Source organism: Oncorhynchus mykiss, chromosome 2 (assembly GCF_013265735.2).
Source record: "Oncorhynchus mykiss isolate Arlee chromosome 2, USDA_OmykA_1.1, whole genome shotgun sequence".
Classification (NCBI taxonomy): Eukaryota; Metazoa; Chordata; class Actinopteri; order Salmoniformes; family Salmonidae; genus Oncorhynchus; species Oncorhynchus mykiss.
In genome coordinates, this window is record NC_048566.1 from 72,925,032 (window position 1) to 72,937,852 (window position 12,821).

Consider the following 12,821-nt stretch of genomic DNA (forward strand, 5'->3'; position numbering starts at 1 on the left):
AGAATATTGGCATTGGACAAACCATATACACGATGGCCAATACCACCCAATTTGGCGTTGATTCATGCAAAGTATATTGCAAATGCCATATGGCAATTGCCAATTGTAACACTTCAAAATTCCAATAGGGGGCGTGTGCGTTCCACCGGGGCTTTTCATATTGCAAATGGCACCCAAGTCAACATCCAAAAGCAAAATTTTGAAAAAATATTTTTTTTTTTTTAAACTTAAAACCCCTTAAAAAAGTGCTTTCTGGACCTTTTTTCGAAATTCTTTTGATTTTTTTTGTCAATTACACGTGTAAGAACTGTATGAGTATACTTTTGTCATCATATATATATATATATATATTTTAATTACATGCGCATAAGGCATATGTTTTGTCCATTTGCAATATGATTTCATAGGAAGTCAAAAGTCAAAAGTCAAAAATGTCAAAATTTGGTAAAAAACTTCACACATCCTTAAAAAAGTGCTTTCTGGACCGTTTTTCAAAATTCTTTCGATTTTTGTGTCAATTACACATGTATAAGAACTTTATCAACATACTTTAGTCATACTTTATTATCATATATATATATTTTTTTTGACTTGTGCATAAGGCATATGTTTTCTCCATTTGCAATATGATGTCATAGGAAGTCAAAAGTCAAAGTCAAAAGTAACGATTTTCCTCCGTGCAACTGATGATCTAAAATGTGCAACAAACATTTTTTGATTTTTTTTGTTTATGTTTCCTTAATTTTTCAAAGTCACTGTGCATTTGCAATATGTTTTAATGGGCAGGTACCATCACGAATTTGTCATGCTCAAAATTCAAACTTTACTTTGCTCAAACTATACCTTTGTCAACTTGTATTATCATATTTATTTTTGTTTTACTTGTGTATAAGGCATATGTTTTCTCCATTTGCAATATGATGTCATAGGAAGTCAAAAGTCAAAGTCAAAAGTAAATATTTTCCTCCGTGCACCTGGTGATCTGAAATGTGCACCTGGTGCCCTGAAATGTGCACCTGGTGATCTAAAATATGCAACTGGTTACCCCAAAAAAATTGTTTTTGATGTTTTTTTGTTTATGTTTCCTTACTTTTTCAAAGTCACTGTGCATTTGCAATATGTTTCAATGGGCAGGTACCATCACGAATTTGTCATGCTCAAAATTCAAAATTTACTTTGCTCAAACTATATCTTTGTCAACTTGTATTATCATATTTCTTTTTGTTTTACTTGTGCATAAGGCATATGTTTTCTCCATTTGCAATATGATGTCATAGGAAGTCAAAGTCAAAGTCAAAAGTAAATATTTTCCTCCGTGCACCTGGTGATCTGAAATGTGCACCTGGTGACCTGAAATGTGCACCTGGTGATCTAAAATATGCAACTGGTAACCCAAAAAAAAAATGTTGGGATGTTTTTTTGTTTATGTTTCCTTACTTTTTCAAAGTCACTGTGCATTTGCAATATGTTTTAATGGGCAGGTACCATCACGAATTTGTCATGCTCAAAATTCAAACTTTACTTTGCTCAAACTATACCTTTGTCATCTTGTGATCTAAAATATGCAACTGGTTACCCAAAAAAATTTTTGATGTTTTTTTGTTTATGTTTCCTTACTTTTTCAAAGTCACTGTGCATTTGCAATATGTTTTAATGGGCAGGTACCATCACGAATTTGTCATGCTCAAAATTCAAGCTTTACTTTGTTCAAACTATACCTTTGTCATCTTGTGATCTAAAATATGCAACTGGTTACCCAAAAAATGTGTTGATGTTTTTTTGTTTGTTTCCTTACTTTTTCAAAGTCACTGTGCATTTGCAATATGTTTCAATGGGCAGGTACCATCACGAATTTGTCATGCTCAAATTTTTTTTGATGTTTTTTTGTTTATGTTTCCTTACTTTTTCAAAGTCACTGTGCATTTGCAATATGTTTCAATGGGCAGGTACCATCACGAATTTGTCATGCTCAACATTTTTTTGATGTATTTTTGTTTGTTTCCTTACTTTTTCAAAGTCACTGTGCATTTGCAATATGTTTTAATGGGCAGGTACCAACACGAATTTATCATGCTCAAAATTCAAGCTTTACTTTGCTCAAACTATACCTTTGTCATCTTGTGATCTAAAATATGCAACTGGTTACCCCCCAAAAAAATTGATGTTATTTTGTTTATGTTTCCTTACTTTTTCAAAGTCACTGTGCATTTGCAATATGTCTCAATGGGCAGGTACCATCACGAATTTGTCATGCTCAAATTTTTTTTGATGTTTTTTTGTTTGTTTCCTTACTTTTTCAAAGTCACTGTGCATTTGCAATATGTTTTAATGGGCAGGTACCATCACAAATTTGTCATGCTCAAAATTCAAGCTTTACTTTGCTCAAACTATACCTTTGTCATCTTGTGATCTAAAATATGCAACTGGTTACCCCCCCAAAAAATTGATGTTTTTTTGTTTATGTTTCCTTACTTTTTCAAAGTCACTGTGCATTTGCAATATGTCTCAATGGGCAGGTACCATCACGAATTTGTCATGCTCAAATTTTTTTTGATGTTTTTTTGTTTGTTTCCTTACTTTTTCAAAGTCACTGTGCATTTGCAATATGTTTTAATGGGCAGGTACCATCACAAATTTGTCATGCTCAAAATTCAAGCTTTACTTTGCTCAAACTATACCTTTGTCATCTTGTGATCTAAAATATGCAACTGGTTACCCAAAAATTTTTGGGATGTTTTTTTGTTTATGTTTCCTTACTTTTTCAAAGTCACTGTGCATTTGCAATATGTTTTAATGGGCAGGTACCATCACAAATTTGTCATGCTCAAAATTCAAGCTTGTGATCTAAAATATGCAACTGGTTACCCAAACATTTTTTGGATGTTTTTTTGTTTATGTTTCCTTACTTTTTCAAAGTCACTGTGCATTTGCAATATGTTTCAATGGGCAGGTACCATCACGAATTTGTCATGCTCAAATTTTTTTTGATGTATTTTTGTTTGTTTCCTTACTTTTTCAAAGTCACTGTGCATTTGCAATATGTTTTAATGGGCAGGTACCATCACGAATTTGTCATGCTCAAAATTCAAGCTTTACTTTGCTCAAACTATACCTTTGTCATCTTGTGATCTAAAATATGCAACTGGTTACCCAAAATTTTTTTTGATGTTTTTTTGTTTGTTTCCTTACTTTTTCAAAGTCACTGTGCATTTGCAATATGTTTCAATGGGCAGGTACCATCACGAATTTGTCATGCTCAAAAAATTTTTGATGTATTTTTGTTTGTTTCCTTGCTTTTTCAAAGTCACTGTGCATTTGCAATATGTTTTAATGGGCAGGTACCATCACGAATTTGTCATGCTCAAAATTCAAGCTTTACTTTGCTCAAACTATACCTTGGTCATCTTGTGATCTAAAATATGCAACTGGTTACCCCAAAAAATGTTTGATGTTTTTTTGTTTATGTTTCCTTACTTTTTCAAAGTCACTGTGCATTTGCAATATGTTTCAATGGGCAGGTACCATCACGAATTTGTCATGCTATAAAAATCCTGCAGGAATGTGAAATTGACTGGCCCGATGAACTCGGGATGGCTTTGCAGTGATTCTGGGTCATCTCAATCGCTCGTTTGGGTTGATTTCAGAATGTCGCTTTTGGTGATGTTTTTTCACTATAGAATCATATTGCAAATGTACAAGAGTCAAGTGGACAAGAGTCCATCAGTCAATTAGATATCATTCTGACCACCAAACTGATACAAACTGACACCAAACCCACTTTTTCCAACTCGTTTAGTAGCCAACTATTACATACTTCAGAGCTGGCCCAAAATTCACAACGCCTTCGGTTCAAACCATAAAAAAACCATAAAACACGTAGTTACGTTCTAGCTGCGGGTCCATTTCTTATGTTATGTGTTGGCCTAGCTGAGGCGACCCCGAATCCCAAGTTTCGGCTCGATAGGTCATTTGGTGTCCGAGAAAAACCCTAATTGGTGCTGAAAATCCACTATTTTCCATGGCTACGGGGTCCTTGAATGAGCTATCGGACAGAAATGTTGGGGTCTGTCTATATGGGCCGAGACGTTCGCAATGCACCTAGTCTTGCGACTCTGGGACATTTCTAAATGTCGTCATTTTCGTGATGCAAAAATGAATTGAAGTTATTGCAAATGTACGAGGCTGTTTCTCGGTCCGAGAACCTTCTAGAGCCACGTAACTCACCACGCACCATCGACGGGAGGTCTAGAACAGGTTTCTAAAGTTTCGGAACTCTAGGTCCGACGGTTCTTTTTTAGCTCCAACAAAGCTAACTATTGCAGCCACTGTCTGTCTCTACGCACCCCAATACGTCCCTCCTTCCAAGTTGTGTTTTAGTGTGATTTTTTTTTCCTTTGATTTTTTTGGGGAAAAATGACTGATTTACAGTTCATGGGGGTTGCCTAATCACATATATGAAGTTTTGGACAGATCTGACTTTTTTAACCCTTCGAAACAGCCCCTGAGACACCAATTATGGCACTTCCGGTTGGCACAGGAAGCTATAAGTCACCACATATCCTCATTGGGGTATGCTTTTACAGAATCCTGAGTTTTAAGTCTTTACGTTAAGAATTGACTCATTTACACAGGCCTGAATGCACTATGTCTATCAAACTGCAGGCAGGGTATGGGTAAACACTTTTAGGGTGATTTTAACCACTTCCGGTTGGTCCAGGAAGCTTAGATTCGACACAGGTAGACCTCATAGTGGCCTGATGGACTGGTACCGAAGACAGGTTCATACGGCATTCATAACCCATATAGGCTTCAGGTTGAATTTTGTGGTGCAGGCTATGTATTCCTATGGGGAGAGATGTCACTGTAATCTGTGAGATCAAAAAACCCTGTTTTACTGTGAAGGGTTAATGCCACACGGTCAAGGTTAGGCTTGTTCAGATCGGGAGGATCTTAGGAACATTCATGTGGTGGAATTTTTCTTCTCACCCTAACGGTTCTCTCACTGTCACTCAAAAGCAAATTACATTGTGGGGCAGGCTTCATTTTGGGCCTACTATTCTAATGGTCGCTGCGCCTAGACCGAGCGAGCTACGGTCAAGCGGGATATCTCGTTGAACTCGGCACGGCCTAGGGATTATGGTAATGCATTGTATTGCCTGCTCTCTGTGTCTTTAAGCACCGCACTTTGTCACTCCATCCTTGCTGTGTGTGTGTGTGTGTGAGAGCTTTTCTTTGACATCTGTTGGGAGAAATGACTGACTTACAGTTTATGGGGGTTGCCTAATCACACATATGAAGTTTTGAAAAGATCTGACCTGTTTAACCCTTGGAAACAGCCACTATGACACCATTTAAGGCACTTCTGGTTGGCACAGGAAGCTATAAATAAACTCATATCCTGATTGGGGTATGCCTTTACATAATCCTGAGTTTTAACTCTTTACGTTAAGAACTGAGTTATTGTGTTATTTCAGAAAATCATAGAAAATCACAGAAATGTCGCAGAGCTCCGCAGCACACTTTAAAAAGATTCGTATGAACACCCTGCAACTGGATCTGTAACCGTTGAAAAAAAAAAAACGCCTATTTGTGACCATCACCAATTTGTCATTGTTCCGTTTCTCTTAAATGACGATAGATAAATGGCTGGTTCTTTTTTTATTGACACCGGAGGCTCCTTGGCTTTGACCTGAAGTGGAAAAATAATTTCTCTACTTCCATTTTAAGCCTTTAATCCCAGAAAAATGGCCGTAACTCAAAAACCGTCGAGGCCTAGACGCCATCCCGTTCGGGGCCAACTGCCCATTACGCCAAACCTACGCTCACCAAGTTTCGGCTTCGAAATATTTTCCGTTTTTGAGATAAGGCCCCGTCGTGCCTCGTGATGTTTTGCCAAATTGCCATATGATTCCGTATGCCATCTGGTGGGAATTTCCGGGACGGCGGAAAAAACGGTCCAAAACTTGTTTTTTTTTTTAAACGGAAACCGAACGTCCGACAAAGTTCATTCGATGACTTCCCGGTAGGTCCGGACCTACCGCACGGCCCGACGCCGACCGCGAATTTTACAAACGATTTCGGACATCTGGTAAGGGACCGTACATTTGCAATATGGACTTTCTCACTGATCATACACGAAATGCCGAAATGTTCCCTTAAGGTATCTTTCAAGGTTGTTGACATAGTACTTTAGTGTGTGTTTATTTGTTTGTTTATCTAGTGGGGGCACTATGCATATTTATTAGATGATAGAAAACATTGCACTCCCCTGTGCCCAAGCAAAATGTATGTACTGTACAACTTCAGAAATTATTAGTAGCAGTAATTTTGAGATTACACTATGGATACTGTTTAGCATGAATATTTATAGGATGTTAACCTATAACTACCCACAAGGGGAGAAAAGAGTCTGTGATGACCCTTTTTGCTATTTATCATATTTTGGGAGTATATGATATGAGCTAGATCTGTTTTGTTACACACTGTAAGATAGACACACTATTTCACAATTAACCAGCAATTCTGTCTCCTAAAGCATTATAAAACACCAATCCTGAACACTGTTGCCACTGTATTTTGTGTAGGTATTTAGTGCATTATCTACAATAACTCTTGACCTAATTTTCTATGGCAGTATGGCAATTTCTGACATTTTGTCAATCATACCGAATTGTGCGTAGGGGCTGCTTGCATTTGTTACCTGTATATCTCATACAGTACATTGATTGTAATATGCATTGCTAGTGCATTCTCATCAATGAGGCCTACAGTTCACTTGCTCTGAGACCCTTGCATCTGCCAATGAGGAAGGAAGGCGGCCTGTTTGTCTGCATGTGTGTCTGGGGCTGTGCGGTCAGCAGTCTCTAAGCTCATTACAGTAATCAGGTTAAAGAGAGGGGTTCAGGGGAGCACTTGGCCTCAGGCATTCTTCCTGCAGCCTACAGTATGAGCTTGCCCCTGTGGTGAGGGGAGTTCCTATCCCAGACCCAGTGGAGAGCCTGTCCTACTACAGTATGGCCCTGTCCCACTCCTAATGATCAGCTCAAACAGCCTTGGTGCGTGCGGCATGCACACTGCTATTCAACAGCACCCATGCTGTCTTAATGACTTCCTTAATTGTAAGGCCCCTCGGAGTCAGACATTCCCACGCAAGTGTCGAAGGAACCTGCAAGTAAGCATTTCGTTGGACAGTTCATACCATGTGTATCCTTTACATATGGTTAATAAAACTTGTAAGTGTTTGATTGTTTTCCAACAGTCCCCACACACAGTGGCTGAGTCAAGCATTTGGTAAATACCAAATATTATCCTCTGTAATTACATCCTCTTGCACAGATTAACCATTGATAATTTTAAAGCCAAGCTTTGAGCTTACGTAATGATGTTACCACTTGTGCTGTTGGGAAATGTTAATGTAATATGTGTAATTATGTTGTTTATTTTGTTTTTGTAACAAGATATAAAGTAATTACATTTCCATGTTATGTTACCCTGTCATCCAAGAATGAAGATAAACCACAGACTGCTTTGATTGATCACTGGGTGTATGTTTTGAGACAATACATGCTAGTATTCCTGGTTCATGCATTAGCAATCTGGTTATGGGGATAATCTTTTAGTAGGCTACAGCAGCAGAATGTGCGCTACTGAGAATCCATGATTCAGCAGTATTATATTTTCAGTCGTGCATATTGCCTTCCTTTTTCTTACCGAGTCTTTGTTTCTTTCCAGCTGTAAAACCTGCTGAAATCCCTGGGCATTTTATGCTTCAGCAATAAGGTAAGCTTTGGTCTTTTCTCTCTATGATCAAGGGATAATAATAATTAAATGAGGTGGAAGTTTAAATGAAAAGCTCACAAAATAAGAAATAAAGTTACTCTTCTAGTCTCCAGTCACAATCTTTCACTTGAAATGTGTGTAGGCAGCAATTAGCAAGAGAAACTTCAATGACCATTGATTGCCTTTGTCAATCTTCGCTTGGGCCTGGTGCTGTGAATGGTTAACTGCAGAGCAAAGGCCCAAGTGTGGTCAAAAAGGTGATATTTTTTTCCCCTGTGTTGTGTATATATTTCTACACTATGACTTTGTTATAATACTGTGAAATTGTGAAAATGATGATAATGCCCTTTTAGTGTAAGAGCTGTTTGAAAAGATTGCCTGAAATTTCAGCAATTTTTGTATATTTTTGACCATTTTAATTGAAAACAATTATTTAATATTGAGATGTTGTAAAAAACAGCTACATTGAACCTTTTTAATGGTTATTTCACTGCATGGAGCTGACAGAAGCCACCTGACCTGGGTATTCCACAAAATGTTGTTGCTATGGCAACCAACAGATGTGGAGCATGAAAAAGTGGCCTTAACTAAGTGTGGCAGGATCCTTCACATGCTCCAATCCCTAATCCTGTAGCTGCTCTTGTAGCTCCTCGGTAGGTCCGTCAGTCCAGCCACCAGCCCTGGCCTGCCCTGTCCTGGAGGGGCTCATTGTACCCTTCCCTATTACCCTATAGCACTGTCTGTAGGAAGCCTACAGACCCAAACACATCCCAGATGACCCTTCAGATATAAAGCATGTGTTGAACAATGAATGTGGGAGCCTAATTATGGTGGAGAGGGATGTGTTGAGCTGATCAGATGTTTGAGCTGGATTTCTGCTGGATGTTTTTAATCAGAAACAGGGCATGGCCTAAGGTCTGATTGTAGGGTGTAAATGCAGTTCTTGGTGAAAAGTGCTTACAAGGGAGTTCTGATTTGATGTCTAGATGACTTTCAAAAATGTTTAATTGCAGTGCACAACCGTATCAATTCCTGTGAACGAGCTGTATGCTAAGGAGTAAACACAAACAAGTAGATTACCTTTCCTCTCTGCTACATTGTGGGGGCAGATGTTCCGAAGGGAGTTTTTCTGTTCTTTCCATAAAGTATGTTTGGATATGTGGCCAGTACAGGTCATGGGTGCTCTGGTTGGTGGGCTTGAATCAGAGGGAAAATGTGGATGTTGGCTGGGTAGTTAATGGTTCTCAGCTGTCAGCATGTGACACACCCAGACCCCATCTGAGACTAACCATAGAAAAGGGGGTTGAAATTGTATGGGTAAAATGCTTAATGATTGGGAGAAGGCTATGTTTCTTCCTCCTCCTTCTCTCACGTTCTGCCATATTGTGCTCTGGATGTTTTGATCGGACCAAGTGTGAAGTCGCTGATGAACGTGGTTTGTGCTAGTTTTCACTTAATAAGAAATGTAACAAAAAACAAATCCTTATTTTAAATAAATTAGAGTATTGGCATTTTATCCATTATTTTACCAGGTATATTGACTGAGAACACATTCTCATTTGCAGCAACAACCTGGGGAATAGTTACAGGGGAGAGGAGGGGGATGAATGAGCCGATTGTAAACTGGCGATTATTAGGTGACCATGATGGTATGATGGCCAGATTGGGAATTTAGCCAGGACACCAGGGTTAACACCCCTACTCTTGTGCCATGGGATCTTTAATGACCGCAGAGAGTCAGGACACCTGTTTAACGTCCCATCCGAAAGACAGCACCCTACACAGGGCAGTGTCCCCAATCACTGCCCTGGGGCATTTGGATATTTTTTAGACCAGAGGAAAGAGTGCCTCCTACTGGCCCTCCAACACCACTTCCAGCAGCATCTGGTCTCCCATCCAGGGACTGAGGTGAGGGCCCTCAGAGTGTGGTGTCAGGAAAATAACCTCACACTCAACGTCAACAAAACTAAGGAGATGATTGTGGACTTCAGGAAACAGCAGAGGGAACACCCCCCTATCTACATCGATGGAACAGTAGTAGAGAGGGTAGTAAGTTTTAAGTTCCTTGGCGTACACATCACAGACAAACTGAATTGGTCCACCCACACAGACAGCATTGTGAAGAAGGCGCAGCAGCACCTCTTCAACCTCAGGAGGCTGAAGAAATTCGACTTGTCACCAAAAGTTCTCACAAACTTCTACAGATGCACAATCGAGAGCATCCTGTCGGGCTGTATCACCGCCTGGTACGGCAACTGCTCCGCCCACAACCGTAAGGCTCTCCAGAGGGTAGTGAGGTCTGCACAACGCATCACCGGGGGCAAACTACCTGCCCTCCAGGACACTTACACCACCCGATGTCACAGGAAGGCCATAAAGATCATCAAGGACAACAACCACCCGAGCCACTGCCTGTTCACCCCGCTATCATCCAGAAGGCGAGGTCAGTACAGGTGCATCAAAGCTGGGACCGAGAGACTGAAAAACAGCTTCTATCTCCTGGTCATCAGACTGTTAAACAGCCACCACTAACATTGAGTGGCTGCTGCCAACACACTGACTCAACTCCAGCCACTTTAATAATGGGAATTGATGGGAAATGATGTAAAATATATCACTAGCCACTTTAAACAATGGTACCTAATATAATGTTTACATACCCTACATTATTTATCTCATATGTATACGTATATACTGTACTCTATATCATCTACTGCATCTTTATGTAATACATGTATCACTAGCCACTTTAACTATGCCACTTTGTTTACATACTCATCTCATATGTATATACTGCACTCAATACCATCTACTGTATCTTGCCTATGCCGCTCTGTACCATCACTCATTCATATATCTTTATGTACATATGCTTTATCCCCTTACACTTGTGTCTGTAAGGTAGAATTTTTGGAATTGTTAGCTAGATTACTTGTTGGTTATTACTGCATTGTCGGGAACTAGAAGCACAAGCATTTCGCTACCCTCGCATTAACATCTGCTAACCATGTGTATGTGACAAATAAAATTGTATTTTATTTGACCAGGACCAACCCTGCTTAGCTTCAGAAGCAAGCCAGCAGTGGTATGCAGGGTGGTATGCTGCTGGCTAAACTGAGCTGTCAGGGTAGGAATGGGAATACATGTATTTTGGTATTTGTATGTCTTCTCAGGGGATTGTATGGGAACATTGGAGGAAACAAAATCAGCCAAGTGTGTCTTTGCATAGCTCTCTTAAGAAATGGCTTCCAATTTGTCAGCAGGCCTCGAGCACACGGTACCTTTAGAATAACCTTCTGAAGTGGATAATATTTGTTGTTTGTTTACACCTTTTCCAGACAGTTTAAACATTAGATTCTCCTTGCTTTCAGAACGTGCTGCTGAGAGAAAAGCAAACCTGCTTGAAGTGGCACTGAGATGTAGTGTGTTTGGAATGTGCTCAGTGTTCATTAAACAATGGAGGAGAGGTGCTGTTAGTTTGCTTTGACCTTTTATTGTTCACTCTGGATGTTGACCAATCATTAATTATCTTGAAAGGGAACATGCAGTAAAACGCTGCCTTCCTAATTCAATGTGTGGAGGGGAGTTTTGCCTGAGTGCTTTAACTGCTGGCTTGTTTAGTCTTGTTTGGTTACCTTGCCTCCATGGCGTGTAGGAAAGTTTTACTTTTTTTTTCAGGCCGTGAGTCCTGTGAGAGGATAATTGGTCCACAGCAGTAATTGCCTATAGCCAGGGTTCTGGAACGATGTACAAGCAGTAGTAATGTGGTTTGATAAAAGGACAGGTCATACCAGCTGAACACCAAATGAGCAAGGCTCCTCTCAAAGCAGTGGTTGGTGCTTTTACCTTTTCACTTCAGTTTGTTTAAAGTACAGAAATAACAGGTCTCAGGTTTAAACAATGTAACAGTTTTATAATGCACTCCTACAGAGTGTCATGTTGTGTCTTGTCTCTGTCCTTTCCCTTCACCCTGTCTCCCTCTGCTGGTCGTTGTTATGTTACCTTTTCTCCCCCGCTTTCCCCCAGCTGTCCCTTGTCTCCTCTAACTACCCGTTCCCCACCTGTTCCCTGTTTCCCTCTGATTAGGTCCCTATATCTCTCTCTGTTTCTGCTCCTGTCCTTGTCGGATTCTTGTTTGTTTGTGTTTCATGCCTGAGCCAGACTATCGTCATGTTTGCTGTAACCTTGTCCTGTCCTGTCGGAATCTGCCGGTCTATCTGAGCCTACCTAAGTTTGGTTATTAAAGAAGCTCTGTTTAAGTTAGTTCGCTTTTGGGTCCTCATTCACTCACCATAACAGAAGAATCCGACCAAGAATGGACCCAGCGACTTCGGATCCTCTCCACTCAGCCGTCGGAATCCAGGGAGCGATGCTAGGCAGACACGAGCAGGAAGTGTCTGCTGCTCGACATGCCGTTGAGACCCTGGCCACCCAAGTCTCCAACCTCACAGAACAGGTTCACCATCTCCGCCTCGATCCACCGGCCACTTCCAGGGCTTTCGAATCTCCGGAGCCCAGAATCAATAACCCGCCGTGTTACTCTGGGGAGCCCACTGAATGCCGCTCGTTCCTCACCCAGTGTGATATTGTGTTTTCTCTCCAGCCCAACACTTACTCCAGGAGCACTGCTCGTGTCGCCTACGTCATATCTCTCCTTATTGGACGGGCTCGTGAGTGGGGCACGGCAATCTGGGAGGCAAGGGCTGAGTGTACTAACCAGTATCAGGACTTTAAGGAGGAGATGATACGGGTTTTTGATCGATCTGTTTTTGGGGAGGAGGCTTCCAGGGCCCTGTCTTCCCTATGTCAAGGTAATCGATCCATAACAGACTACTCTATTGAGTTTCGCACTCTTGCTGCCTCCAGTGGCTGGAACGAGCCGGCTTTGCTCGCTCGTTTTCTGGAGGGTCTCCGCGCAGAGGTAAAGGATGAGATTCTCTCCCGGGAGGTCCCTTCCAGCGTGGATTCCCTGATTGAACTCGCTATTCGCATTGAGCGACGGGTTGATCTGCGTCACCGAGCTCGTGGAAAGGAGCTCGCGT

The 12,821-nt window shown here is 40.7% G+C and overlaps 1 protein-coding gene across 2 annotated transcripts in view; it reads left to right on the top strand.

Annotated features, from left to right (window-relative positions):
• The window catches only part of tln2b (talin 2b), a 141,909-nt gene that overhangs the window by 36,715 nt on the left and 92,373 nt on the right, over positions 1–12,821 (top strand). For both annotated transcript variants that reach the window (XM_036954987.1, XM_036954991.1), the window contains exon 2: positions 7,732–7,779. The gene's annotated coding sequence lies outside the window, so the exon portion shown is untranslated. The remainder of the gene's footprint in view (positions 1–7,731; positions 7,780–12,821) is intronic.